Here is a 27713-nt window from a genome sequence, read left to right on the forward strand (position 1 = left end):
CTTTTTCCGTTGAGACATCGCAGACTTGGCAAAACAAACAATGCTCTGCTGGAAAGAGCAGACTCACCCTTCATTCCAAGTATCTTCCTAAAGGGCTCTGCATGTTGTATTTTAAAAATGTCACTCTACAAAAGCTAAATCTGACTCATCAGGTACTGCAATCAAAAATATTATCTTCCCCTTTCCTCAATGACAGGCTCAAGTTCCGCAGAGAGCCAATGTTGATCAGCTCAACATTGTTGACACAATAGGCAATCACCTCGACAGAAACAAAATATTGCAGATCACAGAAACATGCAATGTTAGAACAGAAGGAGGCCATTCTGCCCATCATTTCAGCACCAGCTACTAGAAATCTGAAATAAAAACTGCAAACAGTTAGAAACGCAACAGGTTAAAATAAGTACACATAGGAAAGGGGGAGGAGGGGAAGAAAGAACAATGGAACCTCTGATTGGGTGGGGAGATTAAATGGCAAAAGAAATGGTGCAAGGCAAAAGAAGATAATAATAGGACACAAACAAAATAGTCTAGAAGAGCTAATAGGATTATGCAGAATTATTACCAATAGCTGTCATCCAAACACAAACAAAAAATGGGAGCAGAAGTTAGGATTTGAAATTGTCGAACTGTGTTGAGTGCACAAGGCTATAAAGTGCCTTAACAAAATATGAAGTGCTGTTCCTTGTGTTTATACTGAGCTTCAGAGTAGGAACAGTATAGGATACTAAGGACACAGGGATCAGAATAGGAATGAGCGGAGAATTAGAAAGACAGGTGACAGGAAGCACAGGGTCACACTTGCGAACTAAAAGAAGGAAAGAAGGTACTCACAAAATGGTCACCCAATCTATATTTAGTTTACCCAATGTAGAGGGGACCACACTGTGAGCAATGAATACAGTATACCAAGTCGAAAGAAGTACAGGTAAATTGTTGTTTCTCCGGGAGATGTGTTTGAGGCTTTGGACAGAAGAAGGGAGGAGGTAAAAGCGTATGTGCAGCATCTCCTGCACTTTCAGGGGAAGGTGTCATGGGAAGTAAAGGGGATGTTGAAGGATTTGAAGGAGTAATCTACGGTTTTACAGAGGGAATGGTCCCTTCATAATGCTGAAAGAAGATAAAACAATGTGTTTGGTGAAGACATTAGGTTGGAGGTGGGGGAAGTTCAGTTACGAGTGGCGTACCACAAGGATCTGTTCTGGGGCCGTTGCTGTTTGTCATTTTTATAAATGACCTAGAGGAGGGCGCAGAAGGATGGGTGAGTAAATTTGCAGACGACACTAAAGTCGGTGGAGTTGTAGACAGTGCGGAAGGATGTTGCAGGTTACAGAGGGACATAGATAAGCTGCAGAGCTGGGCTGAGAGGTGGCAAATGGAGTTTAATGTGGAGAAGTGTGAGGTGATTCACTTTGGAAAGAATAACAGAAATGTGGAATATTTGGCTAATGGTAAAATTCTTGGCAGTGTGGATGAGCAGAGGGATCTCGGTGTCCATGTACATAGATCCCTGAAAGTTGCCACCCAGGTTGATAGGGTTGTGAAGAAGGCCTATGGTGTGTTGGCCTTTATTGGTAGAGGGATTGAGTTCCGGAGCCATGAGGTCATGTTGCAGTTGTACAAAACTCTCGTACGGCCGCATTTGGAGTATTGCGTACAGTTCTGGTCGCCTCATTATAGGAAGGACGTGGAAGCTTTGGAACGGGTGCAGAGGAGATTTACCAGGATGTTGCCTGGTATGGAGGGAAAATCTTATGAGGAAAGGCTGATGGACTTGAGGTTGTTTTCGTTAGAGAGAAGAAGGTTAAGAGGTGACTTAATAGAGGCATACAAAATGATCAGAGGGTTAGATAGGGTGGACAGCGAGAGCCTTCTCCCGCGGATGGAGGTGGCTAGCACGAGGGGACATAGCCTTAAATTGAGGGGTAATAGATATAGGACAGAGGTCAGAGGTGGGTTTTTTACGCAAAGAGTGGTGAGGCCGTGGAATGCCCTACCTGCAACAGTAGTGAACTCGCCAACATTGAGGGCATTTAAAAATTTATTGGATAAGCATATGGATGATAAGGGCATAGTGTAGGTTAGATGGCCTTTAGATTTTTTTTCCATGTCGGTGCAACATCGAGGGCCGAAGGGCCTGTACTGCGCTGTATCGTTCTATGTTCTATGTTCTATGTTCTAAGTTATGGAAGGGGATCTATGATGGGTGCAAGGCGCAGACAAGGGGAAACCTACTGTGGTTCTGGAAAGGGAAGAAACATACTTACTTCTATATAGCTCTTTTTACACCAACCGGATGTCTCAAAGCACCTTCACAGCCATTGAAATACTCAAGTATTGTCAATGCTGTAATGTAGGTATTGAGGCAGTTAATTTGCAATCAGGAAACTCTCACAAACAGCAATGTGATAATGACCGAACAATCTGTTGATTCAGGGCACTGGGAATAACTCTCTTGCCCTTCTTCGAGATAGTGCCATGGGATCTTTCACATCTACCTGAGCAGAGAGGTGGCATCTTGCTTTAATGTCTCACCTGAAAGACAGTGACAGTGCAGCACTCCCTTGGTCCTGACTGGAATGTCAGCTTTGATTTTGGTGATCAAGGACTTGCGTGATTCTTGAACCCAAAACCTTATGATTCAGCGCTGAGTGTGCTACCAACTGAGCAAAGGTGGACAGTGTCAAGGGGGAAGGGCACAATAAGTGCGGGTACTACATGGACATGGTTGAAGACTCTGTCAATCATGGTAGTGAGGAGATCCTTGGTTGAGGAAAAATAAATATAATCATATCTTCACAGCATGAGCAGTCTTTTTATTCTAAAAGCAAAGATATTCCCAGGTAACCAGCTAAAGAAATGTACCATCACTCAAAGGATCTTGCCAACTTAACTGAATGTGCCACTCCAGCATAGATAAGAAGACAGATAGAAAGATAGTAGGAGGCAAGTTAAATTAAAAAGGAGCCATGAAAGCTCAAAATTGAGGCAACGATAATATTTAAGCCAATTCCTTTCCAAAATCAGAATAGTTGAATTCTGTCATCAAGGTAGGGATCAATAATTGCAAACCTTTTTTATTGCTGGACACATCATGTTTCTAATTGCTCAATTGGAACATTTCATATTGGGATTAAAATTAAAATAACAAGCTTTTGTTATCATATCAGTTACAAATTCAAAAAATTGCTTTAACAATCAATAGCTTAGAAACACCTACTTGCTGAAAGGAATGAACGAAGAAAGCACCATATCTGATGCAAAGACGAAAGCAGAAAACCATTATTCAACACTCAAATAGAAAGCCTTTTATGACACCGGAAATAAAAACAGGACCACAATTTTGCTTAACCCTTGCATTAATTCTAATGTGGGGTGCGATTTAACGGGGGGGGGGAAGAGAGAGAGAGAGAGAAAGAGTCATGTTATGGTTGGGTTTAATGAGGTGTTTCTCGGCACCTGCACGCTGAGAACGACCCCGTTGTCAAACGGGACTCTTTTCTTTTGGCGTCGGCTAGGAATGCCCTGCTGAGGCCGCACTTACCTTCATTTCAGGGGCCTCCCGCGAGATTTAACGGCATCATCGTGCCACCAGGTCAGGCGTGATGAGGCTGTTCAATTGCACCCATAATGTCTTTCACGGTCATACAAAGCTTATTCATGCAGTTGTGATACATTTTGTAGAAAATCTTTAGCATCAGTGCGAAATGGTATGTTGTCATTGGTGCATAGGATATTAATTTCCTCCGGTATTGTACAAGTTAACCTATATTTATGACATTATTTCAATAGAAATGGGTGAGTTAAAATACACTGGGGTTCTAAAATAGCAGCGACTTTAATATAACCTGGGTCCATTTTAGACCCCCAAATTTTCATTTAAATTTATCCTTTGAGAACATATTTCAAGTCTTTTTCACAATGTGTCAAAATGTAAGTATAAATGCTCCACATAGGTGAAGGATTGTGAAAGAATGTGAAGGAACTCAGCCATAACAAGGAGTTATACATTTAAAAGAGCAATATCCTTATGAAGTAGGAATCAGAAAATTAAAAGGGTTCATATGCCTGCAAGAGAAAAAACAGTTAATAAATATGCCTAAGTATACTTGCATGGGCATCAATGCCCTGTGACATACTGTTCTCATCCCCTAACACAAGGTAGTTTCTGAAAAACAGGAATTAGCCGCTGAAAATTATGGATACATCACTTCAGTAAAGCACTGATAATACAGATTTTAAAAATAAGTCATTGTAAGTTATCACAATCTAATAATTGATCCCTTGTTTTCTACCTATGGCCGTAAATCATCTGTCACGTGAATCCAGGAAACAGAGTGTGGCTAAGAAGTCACCACTTTTTTGCATCTCTCAACATCCTGCCAGATCCAAGGATATTGACAAGCACATGTGCTCACAGCTTCCTGCCATGCCGGCCTTTTCTGATGAATTGAATTATTTGGATTTTAACCAGAAATTGACAGTTTTACAGTCTTAATTTGGGAAGTAGAAGGAGAGATCAGTTCTTCAGACCTATTCAAGTGGCGGTGAGGCTTCTCTTTCGCAACTTTAAGTGAGAGAGATAATTTGAGGATCTAGAATAATCCCAAAAATGGGCTCGAATTATAATCCATTTCAACAAACCTCCACCAGATAATATTCAATCACCACCCAACAAGCAATTCACTAAAATTAAACTTTTTAATTTCAGGTTGCACTTTAATGGAAATATAAATTTTAATATGATATTTAATATTCACAAAATTTTGTTCTTTATTAACTGTGGAATTATCTATTGTGATTGCATTGCTATATTAGCAATACATTTTTGGACAATAGGATACCTGTGGTTCAAGTTAGAACTAACCTATGATGTGGCAGGTGACAGCCACATGACTAATTAAGGGGCTTAGCCAAAGAAGTTTTCTCATGGTAATTGAACTTTGTCTTTCTCTGGATAAATACAGATCAATTCGTGATAGAGCTATCTGTCCTTGTACTGATCGCTATATAACGATCAACACAAGATCATTCTACTTAATCACAAAATAGAACATCTTATACTCAGCCGAGAAGCTGACAATCATCAACAAGGTCAAGGAAGGTGCTACGCAAGCAACTGTTTAAGGAAGAATGTGAATCATTGAATCAATGCTTTGATGATGGCTTGAAGATAAATTTAAGATGGGTTCTAATCAAGATGGATGAAGTAGCCAAGCCTGAAATGCCAGCAACATGCATCTTGACAAAACAGTATAGACACATGGTTCACCCAGCAGAGAGCTGGAGGTGTATCTCTATCTGATCAGTTATTCAAGCTCTCGGGAAAATATTTTGTCAGCAGAATGAATGAAAATATCACTGTCCCAGTACAATTTGAAGCCAGCAAAGGATCGTTAGCAAGATTCAAGAACTGGCACAGCATTTCACAAGTTACTATGAGAGAGAATGTCCATGGGTAATCGAGCCGCAATCTCATTCCCCACTGAATTAAGTAACGTTTTAAATGTTAAAGCGCAAACTGACCATCTGTGAATTTAAATAGCCCAATTGTACATGTATATCTTATTTTTGGTTACCCGAAGAAATAAAAGTTAAGTTATTTGATTTTACGGAGCTCATTTTGTCACTGGAAGTCACCTTGTTTACACCACATCATTTGGTTTATCTGTCTATGAGATCGTTTTAATCAATTTATCTGTAGCTCTGCATTAACCTGGCTATCGCCTTAAGTGCTGTTGAAAGGACCGTCTAATATTGCTGACTCAAGATATGGTACCTGTGAATTGAGTTTATAGTTTGGCCCCAGTATGTTGTGGAAGAAATTTATGTAAAGAGAGTAACAATTATGAGCAGAGGAAATTAAACCTACTATCTATCCCAGTGTCCAATTTCTAAAGCATCTTTGCTATACAGTTCTATGTTCGAAAGGGCCGCATAAGATCCCATCCCAGTTATATTGATTTTTGAACAATTTAGTGTTGTGCCTTTAAAAGGTCTGATTTAGTTTATCAGAATCACAGAATACTGCAAAGTACATGCCATTAATAAAATAAACGTCTCACATACTGGTCCAATCAATTTAAACATATTTTGTGGGTAATAAAGAACAAGAATAGTGTTTGTAAACTGAAGCGATTCCTCAAGTGGGTATCCACTGAAAGCAGGAACAAGGCCAGTCAAGTTAATGAAGCGAGTGTTTTACATTTTGAGGGCACATATATATAGATGTTAAAAACATCCTTTAAGGAATGATAATACAATGAAATTAACAATTACTTGGTGCCTCAATGTTTGCAAAGTCTGCTATGTGGCGACTAGGGGCTTTTCACAGTAACTTCATTGCAGTGTTAATGTAAGCCCAATTGTGACAATAAAGATTATTATTATTATACTGCATGCATCAAAATCAGTACCGTTATTTTTGTTTTAAATTCACTCTTTAGCCAGTGCTTATTACTCATTTAAATCTATCAATTAGGAGTTAGTTCACAAGCTCACTCTCTAATATTTCAGCACAGATTAAGGGACCTGGGGTCTGATACTTTGAAGTGTTAAAGTAGTAATTATGTGGAGTACATTACCATTTCAACATTTTTCATGCCATGTTACGAAGCTGGTGCTTAAAACCTACTCAAGCGCTGTCGTTGTCAAGTAAGGAGACATTGGTTAGTACTACCAAAATAGTTAGAATTGACTAGCGGAGATTCCATTCAGGACAATCACGTTGAATTTTATTTTGAAAATGCAGCAGATGTGCCAGATGAGAGAAATTAAGTGGATGCAGTGAATATGGACTTTAGACAAGCTTTCTGCAGGTACCACATGGGAGGTTATGCAAGAAGGTTAATGGATATGGAATTAAGGGAATGATAAACCATATTAAAAATTAGTTTAAAAAATGAAGAGTAAGATTTAAGCAGAATCTTTCAGAGTGTCTGCAAGTGAGTGGTCGTATCCCTTTGGTTCTGGAGCCACTGCGGTTCTCTGTATATATTAATGATTTTGTGTAGGCATAGAAGAAATGGTAGCGGAATTTACAAACAATACCAAAATAAGAGGTATAATTAATTCTTTAGGAGTGCAAACAGAATTGTAATGGGATGCAGATAAAATTGAAGAATGGGTGACTGAGTGGCAAATGGAATTCACAAACAGTACAAATATAAGACATGGGCGTGTAACTTTCTAGCTTGTCAACTGTCAGATTTGGGGAGCACCCCAAAGACGAGCTGGAGAATCCCTCTCGAAAATTACAGGTTTAGTGTTTACGCACAATTCTCCAGAAGCCCAACTTCCCCTGGACAATTGCGCTGCGCTGGGACCTACCCGACAAAGCAATTTAAATCACTCACTTTGGATGGCTCAGCCAGTGTTACGGCAACAGTTACTCTGAAAGAGTTAGAAGAAAGAAACGTACTTTCAACTTCACCAACATTAATTTAAATAAGCAATAAATTTTGAATTGGAGCAACTCCACACTGTGGAAGAGTAGAGGGACTGAGTTGCCGGTTCAGAGAAGATTAAAGGCAGCACCTCAGGACACTAAGACTGTTAAAACGGAATTACAGATTTTATCTCAAAGAGGTATAGAATATACAACTAAAAAGGTAATGATGAGCGTAAACAAAGCTGTAATGCTGCCTTCTCTATGAGCAAATAGAAAATTGAAGAAAGATTTTTTTTAAATTGAGACTTTTATTTAATTAGTGTTCAGATTGTGGGACGTTATTACATATCATTTCAATTTACAGCATAGAAACAGATATTCAATTCAACAGGTCACTGCCAAAGTTAATGTCCCACACAAATCTCCTCTTACCTCTCCAACTAACGCTATCAGCATAACCTGCTATCTCTTTCTTCATCGTATGTTTATCTAGCTTTCCTTTAAATGGATCTATGCTATCCATCTGAAGGCTACTTGGGTAGCCCATTCCACACTCTAACCACGCTCTGAGTAAAGAGGTTTCACTGGAATTTTCTATTGCATTTATTGGTGCTATCTTATACTTCTGGCCCCAATTTTGGTCTCTTCCACAAGGGGGAATATTTTCTACATCTATCCTATCTTAAAAGTTTTGATCATATCACCTTAAGTCTCCTCTTTGGTAGAGAAAGGAGCCCTCACCTGTTCAGTCTTTCCTGATAGGTATAACCTCTTAATTCTGGTATCGTCCTTTGGAAATCTTTTAACAGTTCTCCAATGCCTCTATATCCACTTTACAATATGGAGACCAGAACTGTGCACTGTACTCTCAACTGTGGTTTGACCAAGGTGCTGTATAAGTTCAGCATAACAAAAGTGTTTAAATTTAAGAATCCATGCAAGAAATTTAGAACAAATGCAATAAGAAATCTCTTCACCCAAAGAGCTGAGTCTGTGGAATTAACTTCCGGAGATAATATTTGAGGCAGAAATTATATCATCCCCCCCCCCCAACTTTGTCACCGGCGTCGATCTCCCTAATTTTAAAACGGGATAAGGATCCAGAAAATTGTGGGTTGTATAGGCCAATCTCCTTGTTACACGAGGATGCCAAATTGTTGGTGGAGATCCTGGCCACAAGGATTGAGGACTCTGTCCCAGGGGTAATTGGGGAGGACCAGATGGGGATCGTTAAGGGGAGGAACTTGGCAACCAACATTAGGAGGTTACTGAATATAATCATGATGCCTCCAGAGGCTGGGGTGGTGGTCGGCATGGACGCAGAGAAGATCTTTGATCGGGTGAAGTGGGAATACTTATGGGAGGACTTGGGGCGGTTTAGGTTTGGGCAGGGATTTGTGGATTGGGTTTGGTTGCTATACCAGGCACTGGTGGCGAGTGTGCAGACAAATGGGGTGAGATTGGACTACTTCAGGTTCTACCGGGGGACAAGTCAGGATGTCCACTTTCCCCACTATTGTTTGCCTTGGCTATAGAGCTGTTGGCATTGGCATTGAGAGTGTTGAGGGTCTGGCAGGGAAAGTACGGAGGGGTAGGGTGGAACACAGGGTCTCGTACTACGCGGACGATCTGCTGCTGTACATATCGGGCCAGCTGGGGGGAATTGGAGGGATTATGGGGATATTAGAGGAATTCGGCCGATTTTCGGGATACAAATTGAATATGGATAAGAGTAATCCAGGCGCGGGGGCAGGAAAAGAGATTGAGATGCTGTTCAAGGTGGTGGGAGGGAGCTTTCGATATTTGGGTATCCAGGTGGCACGGGAGTGGGAGCAGCTGCATAAACTGAATTTAGGGCAACTGGTAGGGGACTTTCAGAGGTGGGATGCGCTCCCATTATCATTGGCGGGCCGGGTACAGACAGTTAAAATGATGCTCCTCCCGAGGTTATTGTTTGTTTTCCAGAGTCTCCCAATTTTTATTCCCAAGGCGTTCTTTAAAAAGGTGAATGCAGAGATCTCGGGATTTGTTTGAGCGGGTAAAGCCCCGCGGGTGTAGAAGGTGCTGCTGGAGCGAAGTCATGGAGCGAAAAGGGGGTGTCTGGACCTCCCAAATTTTATTAACTACTACTGGGCGGCGAACATTACGATGGTCAGGAAGTGGGTAGTGGGGGAGGGGTCGGTATGGGAGCGGCCTCATGTAAGGACACAAGTTGGGGGCATTGTTAATGACATCTCTGCCGTTCTCGCTGGCTCAGTACTCTACAGGGCGGGTAGCAGTGGCAGCCCTGAGGAGGTGTGGACAGTGGAGGCAGCATATGGGTTCGAAGGGGTGTCGATGTGGGCGGCAATATGTGATAACCACCGGTTCGCTCTGGGGGGTGCTGGAGGGGGGATTTCGGAGGTGGCTGCGGGCAGGGATCGAGAGATTTTGGGATCTCTTTATTGATGAGGGTTTCCCGAGCCTGGAAGAGCTGGAGGAGGAGTTTGAATTGCCGGGGGGGGGGGGGGGGGGGGGGGAATGGTTTCCGGTATCTGCAGGTGAGGGATTTTGTGCGGAGGTAGGTTTCGACCTTTCCAGACCTGCCGTCCCAGGGGCTACAGGACAAGGTGGTGTCGAGAAGAGGAGTGGGCGAGGGGAAGGTCTCAGAGATCTATAAGGAGCTGATGGAGTGGGAGAGAGCACAGATAGGGGAGGTGAAGAGAAAGTGGGAAGAGCTGGGTGGGGAGTTGGAGGCCAGGATATGGAAGGAGGCCCTGAGGAGAGTTAATGCATCCTCGTCATGCACCAGGCTCAGCCTGATACAGTTTAAGTTGGCCCATAGGGCACATATGACTGTGGGCCCGGATGAGCAGGATCTTTGAGGGGGTGGAGGATAGGTGTGGGCGCTGTGCGGGGGAGGGGGGGGGGGGGGGGGCTGCTAACCATGTCCATATGTTGTGGGCCAGTCCGAGGCTGAGGGGTTTCCTGGCAGGGGTTTTCTGAGTCATGTCAGAGGTCTTACAAGTGAGGGTGGTTCCGAGTCTACAGGTGGCGATCTTAGTGTGTCGGAAGACCCGGGAGCCCACGGGGTGAGAGAAGCTGACGTCCTGGCCTTTTGCCTCCCTGGTGGCCAAGAGACAGATCTTATTAGCTTGGAGGGACTTGGAGCCACTGAAGGCGGGGGTGTGGATTAACAACATTGCGGGGTTTCTCCGACTCAAAAAAATTAAATTCGTCTTGAGGGGTTCGTTGCAGGGGTTTGCTCGGAGGTGGCAGCGTTCATCGACTTCTTTGAGGAAAAATTAAGCTGTCAACAGAGGGTGGGAGGGGAGGGGGAGGGGGAGGCATGGGAGAGATGGGAACGGATAGGAGAACCAACGGAGGGGTGGTTGGGGAAGGTGGCATTGTTTGTGTAAGCCATGTTGCCTGGGGTTTGTGCCCGGGGGGTTTGTTATTACGTTTTTGTTGAAATTTTATGTTTAAAACTGTTAAAATTAGAAATGCCTCAATAAAATAGTTTCCAAAAAAAATAATCATGGTTGATCGGAATGTAACCTCAACTCCGTATTCCCATCTGATAACTTTTCACCCACCTTGCTTATCAAGAACCTATCTACCTTTGCCTTAAAATTGTCAAAGACTTCCACTATCTTTTGCGAAAGAGAGGTCCAAGGTGCACAACCCTCAGAAAAAAATCTCATCCTTGTCCAAAATGGGTGACCCTTATTTCTGAACAATGGCCCCTAGTACCAGATTCTCCCACAAGAGGAAGCATCCTCTCTACATTCACCCTGTCAAGACCCCTCAGTATCTTACATGGTTCAATGAAATCACTTCCTACTCTTCTAAACTCCACCACATACTGGCCTAGCTTGCCCAATCTTTCCTCATAAAGCCAATCTCAGTATAAACCTTCTCAGAATTGAGTCCATTGTATTGTTATGGGTCAGGGGTTAGAAACTCCAATTATGAAGTTCACCTGACCTACAACATTTATGTTGAATTTGGCTAGGATGAGCACAAAAGCCTTCACTTTTTCCTGAAATTCTGATCCAGTTCCAAACAGCAGATTCAAACTCCTTCTGGAAAGCAACTGTATTTTTAAGGTTGCCAAGGCAGTTAGCCACAACCAGTGGGCTTTTTACTGGAACTGCTTTTAAAATGAAAACAGAGAAAACATTTCCTTCTCCTTCTGCAGTCCAAAGCAGTCAACCTGAAACTGAAACCCCCTCTCACCTCATAGCCACAGCCCAATGTGCACCAGTCACATGATAAGAGACAAAACCTTTCTTAAAGGGACACTCAGATGACAGTATTTACAACCGTCCTTAAATAAAGAGACCAATGCTGTACATAATATTCCAGATGTGGTCTCAGCAATGCCCTGTATGACTGAAGCATAACCTCCCTATTTTTTTATTCAATTCCCCTGACAATAAATTATAACATTCTATTAGCTTTTCCAACTACTTGCTGTTCCTGTATACTGGCCTTTTGTAATTCGTGCACTGGGGCCTCCAGAGCTCTGCAATCTATCACCATTTAGATAATCTGCTTCTTTTTCATATTCCTGCCAAATGGGCAATTTCACACTTTCCTACATTATTCTCCATTTGACAGGTCTTTGCCCATTCACTTAACCAATGCATATACCCTTGTAGCCTGTTCACATATTACTGTCCAATCCATCTTTATGTCATCAGCAAAAAGTAGCAACCATACCTTCAGCCCCTTCATCCAAGTCATTTAAAGAAACCGTAAAAAGTTACAGCCACAGTACTGATTCATGTGGGACATCGTGTTAATTATAAAAACTCATTTATTCCTACCTTATATTGCCTTTTAGCTAGGCAGGCTTCTATCCATGCCAATATGCCACCCTCGTCAACAAAAGCTTTCCTTTTTCACAACCTTTGGTATGGCACCTTATCAAAAGCCTTCGGCAAATCTAAATAAAGTACATCCACCCCTTTACCACAGCATATGTTACTTCTTCACAGCATATGTTACTTTTTCAAAAGAACACCAATCAATTGGTTAAACAGGATTCCCCTTTCACAAAATCATGTTGACTCTGCCTGATTATCCTGAATTTTGTCTAAGTGCCCTGCTATAACATCTTTAGTAATAGCTTCTAACATTTTCCCTATGACAGATGTTAAGATAACTGGCTTGTAGTTTCCTACTTTCTGTCTCCCTCCCTTTTTGAAAAAAAGAAGTTACATTCACTATTTGCCAATCTAGGGAATTTTGGAAATCTTAAACCAAAGCATAAACTATCTCGCCTCTTCTTGTAAGAATCGGGGGTGAATCAATCAGGACCCGGGAACAATCTTCTCAGTGCCACTTCCCTGGTGATTGTAATCTCTCCTCCTCCACCCCTTTACTCCCCACACCCACCCCTCACCCACCAATCCATTTCATGATTTACCCCTTTCTTGGGATACAGTGGAAGACCAGTGCAAAAAATAACTTAAATTAATTTGCCGGATCCTTATTCTCCATTATTAATTCCCCATATTCACTTTCTATAGGACCAATGCTCACTTTATTAACTTGTATTTTTAAAATATCAATAGAAAGTCCTACTATCTTTATTTCCATTTCTAGCTAGCTTTCTCAGGTACACTCACTTTTCCTTTCGCATCAATCATTTGGTTATTCATTGCTGGTTTTTATATTGGGTCCAATCTTCTGACCTGCCACCCATCTTTGTTCAATTATATGCTTTTTTTCTTTTAAGTTTGACACTATCTGTGTTTTAGTTAACCACAGATGATGGGTCCTGCCCTTTCTCATATTTCTTTCTCATTGGAATATATGAAAGGAGTGAAAAAAAGGCTCGCTTCATTACAGTTATGACAACTGAGATACTAAATAATCTGAGTTGTAATTTATTATTTAGGGCAAAGAAAACCAAACTTCAATCCATTTACATTTTATTTTCTGCAAACTGAAATGCAGTGCTTTCTTTTCCACAAATCAACAGAATCATCATTGGAGTTTTAGCCATTGTGCTTGGATTTTATCTAACATACAACAGAGTAAGTGGCTAGAACATTAATGTCAGACTTCTGAAATGAGATTTTGATTTGTTAGGCTCCTGGCAATTACTTGCAGTTATATGCATCCATTTACAAAAGCCCAATGTAAGTTGGCTCACCAGCATGTGTTACACTGATCAGCTGCAGCATGAAGCTGTCACAGAAAATAGACTATATTGTATTATAAAAAGTGAAAAATCCCTTTGGTTCAACAACTGACCATTCAATTTTATATGTCACCCCTCAGAAGAACGGGCACTGAATGATAAGTGACCTGCAACATAGCTCTTTCTCTAAAATGTGCAGAATTCAAGAGTCTCAGACAAAATAACGGCAAACACATTTATAGTAACAAGACATGGTCATATCTAGGTAATGGTTATTGAAAACTTAAAGCTACTGTAAAACACTATTGTCTACATTTTTATTGCCATTGAATCTTTTTTCTACATTCATAGAAACTGCAGCAAACACAAAAATTACAGATCCATGAAGCCCTTTGCTCACCAAAGTGAATTCACACTAACCTAAGAAAAGGAATGTGCATAAATATATATGTATATGTTGTATATACACAAACACACACTTGTGCTTCCAATGCATTTTTGCTTCATTGTTTATGTGGATAATAATGGAAAAGGGTTAGAACAAGCATTACATTGCATCTATATTTTGGTTTTGTAAGAGTGATGATTTTTACACATCATTTGCTTTGCAACAAATGGCATCAGCCATGCAGAAAATTCAAGTGTTAGTTTTCATTTTATACTTGAAAGCTGCAGTGGAATGAATCAAAATATAGAATTCAGAGTGAAACATTTTCAGAACCAAACTCAATGTACATCAACACCTCAACATATGGGCATTAGCTACCACCATCTTGGTAAACTGGCATTAGAACACAAAAGTACAACAGAATATGAAAATAGAAGAGCAAAAGACAAACAAAGTGAACAATAATATCAATATTTGGGGAAAGTTAACCAGAAAAAGAAATTCCAGAATTTTCTAATATAAACCACACACTAAAAATCACAGCTAAATTAATCTGATAAAGATCTGGAAAAAGGTACATGGAAACAGGACATGTGACCACATGAATTGAGCCCGAGAGCAGAAAGCAAAATTCTGAAAAGAATTGCTGTGTGATTGGAGCTACTCTGATCTGGATTTAGGATTTGAATGAACATCATTGAAATATGATGATGAAACCAAATTGGGCAGTATTGCAAATTACAACAAAGTCTATGAAAGACTTTAAAGATTGATAATGCAGTTGGCAGCTGAGCGGGACAAGCAGTTCAATGCATAGAAGTGTGAAACAATATATTTTGGAAATAAGAATAGGGAAATAAAACACATCTGACATGCAGAGAAATTAGGCTTGTTTCAAAGAGCAAGGAGTGTTCACAGGCTGACCTGCTTGAAGTATACAAGACTGTGAAGGGTTATCGAAAAGTGGATAGTGTCGAGTTGCTTCTACTATCTTTTCACAGTAACTTCTTTGCAGATTATTACTACTGCCTGATGAGCAATTTATAAAGAGGGTGCAAATTTAAGACTTCAATTACAAACATAACTAACTGAGAAGTTTGAAAAAACACTGTGCTCTGATTAGAATGTAGAGTTCTAGGCCACAAATGGTCATTGAAGTGCCCATAACATCTTTTAAAAGGGAAAATAGTAGTTTCTTGAAAGGGAAAGCACATTAAGAGGTATTTTGAAGCAAACACAAAGGGCTGGATTCTCCGCCCCACCTCGCCACATTTCTATTTCAGTTGGCTTCTCCTGAACCACATCAAACTCCCTGATAGGTGTGGCGGTGAAGCGACGGTTGTTTTCCCGTGTAGTCTGACAGACACAACTGCAGGCAAAACTTGAAGTTCTCAGATATAGATCTGATATCAGCACTCCTCCAATTCTGGGTGCAAACAATGGGCGCGATTCTCCGAACCCCACGGCGTGTGGGAGAATCGCGGGAGGGCCGGGCGAATCACTCAACGCCACCCTGGCACCCCCCGCGATTCTCGCAACCCCCCCCCCCCCCCAAAATGGCGTGTCACGTTTTGCGACAGGCCGCTAGGAGAATGGCCGCTCAAAGTTTCTCACGGTGACCGACGATTCTCCGGCCCGGATGGGCCGAGCGGCCTCCCGAACCCGACCCGTTCACGCCGGCGCCAACCACACCTGCCGGCGTGAACATCGCGCGACTGGGGCCTGTGGGGGGCGGAGGGAGGATCGAGCACCACGGGCGTGCACAGGTGGTGCCTGGCCCGCGATCGGTGCGCACCGATCTTCGGGCCGTCGTCTCTAAAAGACGCATTCTTTTCCCTCCGCCACCCCGCAAGATCAAGTCGCCATGTCTTGCGGGGCAACGGAGGGGAAGGCTGCAACCGCGCATGCGCAGGTTGGCGCCGGCCAACCTGCGCATGCGTGGCTGATGTTACTTAGGCGCCGCCGGCCACGTCATTCCGGGCGCGCTTTGACACAAGCGTCAAGGCCCGGCGCGCAAAATTCACGCGCCACCGCTCCTAGCCCCCTGGGGGGGCAGAGAGAGAGAATAGGGGGCTAGGAGCGGCCTCCGACGCCGGAGTGAAACACTCCGGGTTTCACTTCGGCGTCGGCGGTTTGTCTCCCTTTGGGAGAATTGCGCCCAATGTGTGATGTTCCTGGCCCATTCCAGCTGACATGATCTTGTTCACGCCCACATTACGCCAGCCAGTCAATGGGGTTTCCCATTGTGGGGCAGCCCCATACCGTCGGGAAACCCCTGGCAGGCTGCCGGCAAAATGGAGCATCCTGCCGGCGGAGAATCCAGCCCAAAGACTTTACATCCACGGAGAGTGCAATGTGTGGCAAGTATGAAAGGGGAATGTTCCTTTCTGTGGTTCAAAGTACAAGTTGCTTACAAAAGGAAAATAGAGTGGTGTCAATGGTGTTTTTGATCATTTGTTAAGTAAAAGTTTTAAGACATGACATTTTATCATGTCATCTTTTCAGCTAATAATTGGAATTTCAAATTTCATTTTGAGCTTACTGGGGCGGCATTCTCCCCTACCCGGCGTGACGGAGGGTCCCGGAGTAGGGGAGTGGCGCCAATCACTCAGGTGTCGCGCCTCCCCAAAGGTGGGGAGAATTCCCCCCACCTTTGGGGGCCAGCCCCACGCCGGAGCGGTTGCCACCAGAAGACCGGCGCAAAAAACCGGCGCCCCCGGCAGCAGGGCTGGCCGCAAGGCTTTCGCCGGTCCGCGCATGCGCCGGCAGTGACGTCAGCGGCAGCTGGCCTCTGACGTCACTGTCGGCGCATGCGCGATGTGGGGTTCTCTTCCGCTTCCGCCATGGCGGAGGCCGTGGCGGACGCGGAAGAAAATAGTGCAGCCAGGGCACTGGCCCGGAGTCAGAGCGGGGGGCCCCGATCGCGGGCCAGGCCACCGTGGGGGCACCCCCCGGGGTTCGATCGCCCCCCCCCCCCAGGTCCCCGGGGCCCGCTCGCGCCGCTGATCCCGCCGTTCCAGAGGTCGTTTAAACCTCGGCGGCGGGAGAGGCCTCCCAGCGGCGGGACTTCGGCCCATCCGGACCGGAGAATCACCGCAGGGGCCTCTCCGATCGGAGTGGCGAGATTCCTGCCGCCGCCACTTCCCGGGTGGCGGTGAATCTCTGCCACGGCGGGGGCGGGATTTCCGGCGGCCCCAGGCGATTCTCCGACCCTGCTGGGGGTCGGAGAATTTCGCCCCTGGTCTCTACAATTATTGTAACAGCATTAATCAAAGCTATATTAATTCTGAATTTAATTTTTATTTACCATAATCCAGGTGCTCCTGCACAAAACTGAAACTATCATTAGTAAATCCTACTTGAAATTTTGAACTCAAGAATGAATTTGCTGAAAACACAGCAAATTGCATAGAATTTCATAGAATTTACAGTGCAGAAGGAGGCCATTCGGCCCATCGAGTCCGCACCGGCCCTTACAAAGAGTAACCCACTCAAGCCCACGTATCTACCCTATCCCCGCAACCGTCACTTAGCCTTTTTGGACACTAAGGGCAATTTATCATGGGCAATCCACCAAACCCGCACATCTTTGGACTGTGGGAGGAAACCGGAGCTCCCGGAGAAAACCCATGCACACACTGGGAGAACATGCAGACTCCGCACAGACAGTGACCCAGCCGGGAATTGAACCCGAGACCTGGACCCTGGAGCTGTGAAGCAATTGTGCTAATCACTATGCTACTGTGCTGCCCCATATAGCCTAATGTCGGAAAATATTCCAAAATATTTGATAAATTTTACTTAGACAATCATTGCTGCTAACCGAGAGAAGGGACAAGGAAGCGAGGTCGGAGGGTTTAAAGAGGGAATTCAAGCAGACATGGTTGAATGCATGCTGCGGTGAAGCGGAGGGGGAGGATACTTAAGTCACAATTAAAGAATTTCCTGACATTTTGTAGGACTGGAAAGGGTTACATTTGGAGGGAATAGGCCATGAAGGAATTTAAACATGAAAGTGAGAATTTAAATTTGAGGTGCTGGTGCTCCCAGGAGTCAGTGTAGCAAGCACAGGGGATAATGAGTGGGTGTAACTTGGTGTGGGTTAGGATACAGGCAGCAGTGTTTTGGATTAGCTCAGGTTTATGGAGAATAGATGATGGGAAGCTAGCTGGGGGAGCACTGCATCACAGTGTCTGGAGGTAACAGAAGCATGGATGAGTGTTTCAGCAGCAGATGGTTCATCCACTCGATCTCCACCTTGTTCTGCAGTGAAAATAGGTGTTGGAGATGATGAGATCAGAAGCTCAGCTCAGGGTCAAATGGACCACTGGTCCAGCCTAAGCCACAAAAAAAAATTTCACTTCAGATTCAACACATTTTTGAGACTGTGTTGCAAGTTGTAATATGTTGTGCTATTGCTTTGATCAGTTTAATTTTCAGAATAGCTGGTTAACTGGTTTTTTCCAATTGGGAAAGTCACTTCATGTATCACTTTGTCACAATCCAACAACCAAAACCGCAATATACATTTTTCCCACAGGTTTCAACATTAGTACATTTGTGGTCTCATTGGGATTAGTAGCAACAGGGATAAATCATACTGGTCAATCAATATGCTTTAATGTAATATGCTGCTGTAAATTCACTGCCTCAAAGTATTTACCACGAATAGTGGTGGACTTATTTTCACTCAGTTCAAAATCTTGTCTTCAGCATATCACAAATTTGAGACGACAAAATTGTACCTTCAAATATGTCTCCAGTTCGTGTAAAACTTACTTCTGCTATTTGTCGAGTTAGCAAATATGTGGTATAAGTCGAAGACCATCAGCAAAGAACAAGGATATTTCTTTGGTATTTTTACACAAAATGTGAGAGCATGCGATATCCTACCAGAAACAGTGGTGAAAAAAGAATCCATAGAAAGGGAAGTGAATAAACATCTGGAAAACATCTGTGAATGGATACTGGGAAGAGACTAAACTCTTGTCAAGAGTGAACACAATATGACCACATGCTGTGTTGTAGAAGTCTATGTAATTTTGAGATCAGGGTGCCATTTTTCTGAAGATGGGCTTGCTTGCGTGTTTAGGCCTCGTTCCCCCACCAAAGAAATGTCTAAGTATGGTGGATTGCCACCTAATTGTGTTGATCTGCTTGGCCATGTGGACGTGAACAAGATCACGTCAGATGGAATGGGCCCGGAACATCAATTGGAGGAGTGCCGATATCAGATCTATATCTGAGAACTTCAAATTTTGCCTGCAGTTGTGTCTGTCACTACAGGGGAAAACAACCGTTGCTTCACCGCCACACCAATCAGGGAGCTGGGATCTGGTTCAGGAGAAGCCAAGAAAGGTAATATTTGCTCTTCCTTCTGGGCCAGGAGAAGCAGGAATGCTTGTTCACGTCCCACAACGAAAGGTTGGGCCTCACAGAAAGTGGGCATTACTATTTTAAAACTCATTGTCAGAACACACGTTATGTTAACAGACCAATTCAAATTAATTTCACGTGCATTTTGTTTAAATATATACTCGATTACAGTTATATTTGCATTCAAGGAATGCCTAACTTGAATTTCCTTTGTCCCAGTAAAGCATTGAAAGTATCTCAGCCTGTCCTGTTCCAAATGAGAACCTGATCTGATGCAAGCAAAGAGACCTAGCTAGGCCAAGAAAGCTCTGTGGAAGGTCAGGAAAGAACCTTCATATCAGATTTATTCAAAGACAGCCTTTGTGCCAGTCCAGTTCACACTGAAATTTAGCATAACAGATGCAAGTGCTTCTATATTTTGGCAATAAGGTTAGAGAATGATGACTGACAGCAAATTCTTCAAGTCTGCACTAAGTCAGCTGTACCCCCATCTTTTGACTGCTCAGCAGATCTATTTGGCTGTTCATAAATCACAGTTTAATACCACATTCTAAGTTGAAGTTGATCATGTGAGGTCATATGAAATAACAGTAAGCCAAAAATAGTCATCAGAGATATCTGTTCATCAGAACAAATGTGCTACAAAAAGGAGGTAAAGCACACCCTGGTTAGAAGAGTGTAGGCTAACTTACTGGAGTAGTGAGGTACCAACTCAATTCTCAATAACGACGGAGTCCAGCACTTGAGTAGAAAAGTCAAGCTTGAAGCATCTGCAGCCATCTTCAGCCAGAAGTACTAACTAGAAGCTCCATCTCGGCCGCCTCCGAAGATCCCCAACCTTACAGAATACACTCTTCAGCCAAGGATATGTGCCCTGATGACATCTGGCTGTAGTGCTGAAAACTGATGCTCCAGAATTGACCTCATTTTGTTATGATCCTAGTTGATCTTATAACTGGATGGGAAGTCCCAGAATGGAACCCTAGCTCAAAAGACCATAACTTTTATTTATTTTTAATAAAACATGCAGGAACAGAGTCACAGGATGACTAATTAGATTTAACAAGAAAAAAAATTAAACATAAAAAGTTGGATTATTGTGGCGGCTCAGTAGCACAGTGGTTAGCGCTGCTTCACAGCAGCAGGGTCCCAGGTACAATTCCCGGCTTTGGTCACTGTCCGTGCAAAGTCTGCACGTTTTCCGTGTCTGCGTGGGTTTTCTCCAGGTGCTCTGGTTTCCTCCCACTAGTCCCGAAAGACGTGCTGTTAGGTAATTTGGACATTCTGAATTCTCCCTCCGTGTATCCGAACAGGTGCCGGAATGTGGCCACTTGGGACTTTTCACAGTAACTGCATTGCAGTGTTAATGTAAGCCTACTGTGACAATAAAGACTCTCATCTCTCACACAGATCCTCTTCTTAAATCTCCTATAACTGTACTAATCTCTTGAAACCTCATTTCAACACTAACACAACCTTTCTCTTTTATGGTCTCTTGCAGGTTTGTGGACTGGACACTCTTGTATGCTTCACCCGATGCCTGTGTCTATGTATTTACATTGTATATTTTATGTATTTTCTGTGCATTTTCTTTTCATGTATGGAATTGTAGTAACCTAGCAAGGCCTAGATTTAGGCCCGATTGAAATTGGATATTATAAATTTAAACATTTGCCCGATTAAATTGGATATCCTAAATTAATGAATTGGGCATTTTTAAATCATACTGCAGTCAAACCTCAGGCAGGTTGTTGGAATTCAGACTTGACCAAAGTCAAATACACAACCAACACACAAACTGCCAGAACATGTTTGGGCCTGCCCGTCAATCACCCATCAGGAGATCATTGCACCTTATTGGTATGCTCAGATCTCGTCAGTAGCCCAGATCGAGCCACACTTTCTGTCACCCAGAGTTTCTACTGTTATCTTATATGGGAACAGGTTATGTGCAGCCCACACCACCAGAAATGGGACACCTGGGGCGGGCTCAGGTGGCCTGTCAAGTGGTCATCAACTGGACCGTTGGTTGCTGAGACCCCCTCCTGAGCCATCATTGGCAGAAAGCCAGAGGAAATGGCAAAAAGGTGTGAAGGAAGAGAGATAAAAACAGGCACCTAGACCCCTTGGAAGCAAAGACTCGGTATGCGAGGTGGACCTTGACCAGATCGGAGAAGTGAAGATCAGATCAGACCAGAAGAAAGGAAGGAAGCAAGGAAAGGAAGGGACTGCCAGAAGAGGAATTCCAGCGATCAGATCCATAGCCTACCAAGCCATCCTTACGGGTAGTATACACTGATCTTGGGTACCTCTGGTATTTTGTGGGTAATATAAGGGTTAATTGCATTAATAAATATTGTTGAATTTTGAACTTGTGTTTGTGGTTTGTTTTTCTCATAAATGAAGACACCCTAGGTAAAACCTTCGAATAAGTAAACTGGTCGAAGGTACCTGAGGTTTTACAATACAACAGAATGATCTATCTGAACTGTACGCAGAGCAATACTTTTCACTGTACCTCGGTACACGTGGCAATAAATAAATCCAATCCCTCCCCCTTAGCTTAACAAATACACAAATTTTGAGATGCACTGATTACAGAGTACATTTCAAGCTACAATGGTCTCATTAACACAAAAAGTCCCTTTTAAGCACAAAAGATGACTGTGGTCAAATACAAACGCGGCTCTGAACTCAAGTTAGTGTCTATATATTTCTCCTCAGAATACTCCGACGATTGTCACACGAGTTTACAAACACCACGCCCAAGGACACACTTCAAAATCTTCTCTCAATGTATGCATTCCCTATGCGGTTTTCATTCCAAAATCCAGACCCAAGTTTTCCAAATTACACCTTCAAACAATATTTCCGTTATACTTTTCACCTCTTTAGATGAGGACAAATTTCTTCACCCAGAGGGTGGTCGGCCTGGGGAATTTGATACCATAGAAAGCAGTTGAGACCAAAACATTGTATGTCTGAAGAGATCAAAGAATATGGGGTGGAAGCAAGAACTGGTTACTGAGTTGGACGAACATCCATGATCATAATGAATGATGTAGCAGGCTCAAAGTTCCGAATGGCCTGCTCCCACTCCTATTTTCTATATTTTAATGGTGAAATCAGTCCAGGATTTTACGGTTTCTTTCGTCTTAACTGAATTTACACAAACTCTGAGATCCAATCACCAATTTTCATAGTTATTTCAATTCATATAGGGTCAGACGATGTGGAGTCTGTGTGGGTAGAGTTGAGGAACCACAAAGGCAAAAAAACCATAATGGGAGTTATGTACAGGCCTCCTGACAGTGGTCAGGACCAGGGGCACAAAATGCACCACGAAATAGAAAGGGCATGTCAGAAAGGCAAGGTCACAGTGATCATGGGGGACTTCAATATGCAGGTGGACTGGGTAAATAATGTTGCCAGTGGACCCAAAGAAAGGGAATTCATTGAATGTTTACAGGATGGCTTTTTGGAACAGCTTGTGATGGAGCCCACGAGGGAACAGGCTATTCTGGACTTAGTGTTATGTAATGAGCCAGAATTGATAAAAGATCTTAAAGTAAGGGAACACTTAGGAAGCAGTGATCATAATATGGTAGAATTCAGTCTGCAATTTGAAAGAAGGAAGGTAGAATCAGATGTAAAGGTTTTACAGTTAAATAAAGGTAATTACAGGCGCATGAAGGAGGAACTGACGAAAATCGACTGGAAGCAGAGCCTAGTGGGAAAGACAGTAGAACAGCAATGGCAGGTGTTTCTGGGAGTAATTGAGGACACAGTGCAGAGGTTCATCCCAAAGAAAAGAAAGGTTATCAGAGGGAGGATTAGGCAGCCATGGCTGACGAAGGAAGTCAGGGAATGCATCAAGGCAAAAGAGAGAGCCTATAATGTGGCAAAGAGTAGTGGGAAGTCAGAAGATTGGGAAGGCTACAAAAACAAACAGAGGATAACAAAGAGAGAAATAAGGAAGGAGAGGATCAAATATGAAGGTAGGCTAGCCAGTAACATTAGGAATGATAGTAAAAGTTTCTTTAAATACATTAAAAACAAACGGGAGGCAAAAGTAGACATTGGGCCGCTCCAAAATGACGCTGGTAATCTAGTGATGGGAGACAAGGAAATAGCTGAGGAACTTAATAAGTACTTTGCGTCAGTCTTCACAGTAGAAGACATGAGTAATATCCCAACAATTCAGGAAAGTCAGGGGGCAGAGTTGAATATGGTTGCCATCACAAAGGAGAAGGTGCTAGAGAAACTAAAAGGTCTGAAAATTGATAAATCTCCGGGCCCAGATGGGCTACATCCTAGAGTTCTAAAGGAGATAGCTGAAGAAATAGTGGAGGCGTTAATTATGATCTTTCAAAATTCACTGGAATCAGGCAAAGTCCCAGAGGATTGGAAAATCGCTGTTGTAACCCCCCTGTTCAAGAAGGGAACAAGAAAAAAGATGGAAAATTATAGGCCAATTAGCCTAACCTCGGTTGTTGGCAAAATTCTAGAATCCATCGTTAAGGATGAGATTTCTAAATTCTTGGAAGTGCAGGGTCGGATTAGGACAAGTCAGCATGGATTTAGTAAGGGGAGGTCGTGCCTGACAAACCTGTTAGAGTTCTTTGAAGAGATAACAAATAGGTTAGACCAAGGAGAGCCAATGGATGTTATCTATCTTGACTTCCAAAAGGCCTTTGATAAGGTGCCTCACGGGAGACTGCTGAGTAAAATAAGGGCCCATGGTATTCGAGGCAAGGTACTAACATGGATTGACGATTGGCTGTCAGACAGAAGGCAGAGAGTTGGGATAAAAGGTTCTTTTTCGGAATGGCAACCGGTGACAAGTGGTGTCCCGCAGGGTTCAGTGTTGGGGCCACAGCTGTTCTCTTTATATATTAACGATCTAGATGACGGTACTGGGGGCATTCTGGCCAAGTTTGCCGATGATACAAAGATAGGTGGAGGGGCAGGTAGTATTGAGGAGGTGGGGAGGCTGCAGAAAGATTTAGACAGTTTAGGAGAATGGTCCAAGAAGTAGCTGATGAAATTCAACGTGGGCAAGTGCGAGGTCTTGCACTTTGGAAAAAAGAATAGAGGCATGGACTATTTTCTAAACGGTGACAAAATTCATAATGCTAAAGTGCAAAGGGACTTGGGAGTCCTAGTCCAGGATTCTCTAAAGGTAAACTTGCAGGTTGAGTCCGTAATTAAGAAAGCAAATGTAATGTTGTCATTTATCTCAAGAGGCTTGGAATATAAAAGCAGGGATGTACTTCTGAGGCTTTATAAAGCACTAGTTAGGCCCCATTTAGAATACTGTGAGCAATTTTGGGCCCCACACCTCAGGAAGGACATACTGGCACTGGAGCGGGTCCAGCGGAGATTCACACGGATGATCCCAGGAATGGTAGGCCTAACATACGATGAACGTCTGAGGATCGTGGGATTATATTCATTGGAGTTTAGGAGGTTGAGGGGAGATCTAATAGAAACTTACAAGATAATGAATGGCTTGGATAGGATGGACGTAGGGAAGTTGTTTCCATTAGCAGGGGAGACTAGGACGCGGGGGCACAGCCTTAGAATAAAAGGGAGTCACTTTAGAACAGAGATGAGGAGAAATTTCTTCAGCCAGAGAGTGGTAGGTCTGTGGAATTCATTGCCACAGAGGGCGGTGGAGGCCGGGACATTGAGTGTCTTTAAGACAGAAATTGATAAATTCTTGATTTCTCGAGGAATTAAGGGCTATGGGGAGAGAGCGGGTAAATGGAGTTGAAATCAACCATGATTGAATGGTGGAGTGGACTCGATGGGCCGAATGGCCTTACTTCCGCTCCTATGTCTTATGGTCTTATGGTCTTATGGTCATATTCCATGTGCTGCAGTAATATCTCATAAACCTGAAAATGACTTCATTTATCTTTCTGGCGTCTCAGCCTTCTTAGCTCGGTCTGTCTTTATTTAAAAATGCTCTATTCTATTACTTTTAACCTCAGACTTCTTGGAAACCTCCCTTTATTTCTCTAGTTTCCTTAACTAGCTGTTCTTCAGATCTCTGCTCTTTGATTTCTTAACCCTTCCTCCAGGGTATGACTTTTCTTCTAGAAAAACTGAGACAGGTGTTTCCTCTCTAGAATACTAAGCCAACTGCTTCTACCAGAGGTGGGAACGCTGCCTCCCCTCTCACTATCTATGTTCAAATTGCAATAAAATTAGCTAAACTAAAACTAAAAACAGCTTCTCGACCTTACACGGCAGCAGTTGCTAATCAGCCATTGCAAGCTTGTTTAATCTTCAAGCCATGGCCCTCGCTACACACAGTAGAAACACAGTTGGAACTTAACCAACACCTACACATACCAACACCTTTGTCCAGCATGAATCTCACTATAGGTCTTACCCTTCCAGGTACAGAAACATTAAATTAAACCCACCCAAAACTATACCTTATTTCTAATTGTCAAAGGATACAGCAGGATATAAACTGGTTGGAGTCTTGGACGGAGAAATGGCAGATGGAGTTTAATCCTGACAAGTGTGAGGTAGTGCACTTTGGAAGGTCCAATGCATGTAGGAATTACACAATAAATTGTAGAACTCTTGTGAGTACTGACAGGCAGAGAGATCTGGGCGTGCACATCCACGATCACTGAAAGTGGCAACGCATGTGGATAAGGTAGTCAAGAAGACATATGGCATGCTGGCCTTCATTGGTCGGGGGATTGAGTATAAGAATTGGCAAGTCATGTTGCAGCTGTGCAGGACCTCGGTTAGGCCTCATTTGAAATATGGTGTACAATTCTGGTCGCCACACTACCAGAAGGATGTGGATGCTTTGGAGAGGGTACAGAAGCAGTTTAGTAGGATGTTGCCTGGTATGGAGGGCACTAACTATAAGGAGAGGTTAGATAAACTCGGTCTGCTCTTACTGGAACGATGGAGGTTGAGAGGCTACCTGATAGAGGTCTACAAGGTAAAAGCTCTTTCGAGGTAGGAGAGTCAAGTACTAGGGGACATAGGTTTAAAGTGTGTGGGGAAAAGTTTAGAACAGATGTGCAAGGCAATTTTTTTTAAACACAGAGGGTGGTAAATACATGGAACGTGCTGCCTGGAGATGTGGTGGGAGCAGGTATGATAGCAGCATTTAAGGGGCATCTAGACAAATATATGAATAGGGTGGGAATGGAAGGAAATGGACTCCGTAAGTGCATTCGGTTTTTAGTTTAGGCAGGTACCATGGATGGTGCAGGCTTGAAGGGCTAGAAGGGCATGTTCCTGTGCTGTATTGTTCTTTGTTATAATGTTTACCAATACAACTATAAATGCCTTAAACTACCTTTATTTTCCTAACAATTTGGAAATGTGGAGAATTGCCTAGGTGATGTTCTGTCCTCAAAAAGGAAGACAAATCAATTCTGTATAATAATCGGCACATCAGTCTACTCTCAATTATTAGCAAAGTGATGGAAAACGTTGTCGCCAGTGCCAATAAGAAGCACTTACTCACCAACACTCAGTTTTGGTTTTGCCAGAATCATTTGACACTATCTATCCTGTGCTGCATCTATCCAGGGAATAAATGATGAGGACAGCATAGAGGCAGATTTTCTCTGTATTGGACCATGTACCCCAGAAGTGTTCAATAAGAGAGTGCAGAGAGAGATTTACACTTTCTAACGCCCAAGATCATTAGACATAGGAGCAGATTTAGGCTTTTTGGCCCATCGAGTCTGTTCCACCATTCGATCATGGAATATTTCACATCTGTCTTCACCCAATAGAATGAGGAGGTAATTTTGGAACTCAGCGAGAGAAATTGTGAGGTTCTTGAGCAAATTGTCATAGGGAGTGACAATGTATTGGAGATATTGGTGGGCTTAAAAGTGGACAAATCTCCAGGTCCAAATTAATTGTATCCCAGGTTGCTGTGGGAGGCGAGTGAGGAGATTTACGGTGCTCTGACCAAATGTTTAATTCCCCTCTGGCCACAGGGAAGGTGCCAGAGGACTGGAAAACAGCTAATATGGCCCCACTATCTAAGAAAGGTTGCAGAGACAAGCTAGGGAAGTACAGACCAGTGAGTCTCATGGCAGTGGTTGGGAAACTACTGGAGAAGATTCTGAAGGAGAGAATCTATCTCCACTTGGAGAGGCAAGGTTTGATCAGGGATAGTCAACATGACTGTCAGAGGGAGTTTGTGCCTAACAAATATGATATAATTTTTTAAGCATGTAACCAAGTGTATAGATGAGAGTAGTGCAGTTGATGTGGTTTACATGGATGTCACCAAATCGTTGACAAGGTCCCATGTGGGAGATTTATCAAGAAGGCAAATGCACATGGGATACAAAGTGATTTGATAAAGTGGATTCATAACTGGTATAGCTGTAGGAGACAGGTATGATGATAGACGGCTGATTTGCTGT

At 43.1% G+C, this 27713-nt stretch overlaps 1 protein-coding gene across 2 annotated transcripts in view; it reads right to left on the reverse strand.

The window, feature by feature from the left end:
• The window catches only part of suclg2 (succinate-CoA ligase GDP-forming subunit beta), a 473504-nt gene that overhangs the window by 277986 nt on the left and 167805 nt on the right, over positions 1–27713 (reverse strand). The gene's annotated exons all lie outside the window — the stretch shown is intronic.

Source organism: Scyliorhinus canicula, chromosome 11 (genome assembly GCF_902713615.1).
Source record: "Scyliorhinus canicula chromosome 11, sScyCan1.1, whole genome shotgun sequence".
NCBI classification, from domain to species: Eukaryota; Metazoa; Chordata; class Chondrichthyes; order Carcharhiniformes; family Scyliorhinidae; genus Scyliorhinus; species Scyliorhinus canicula.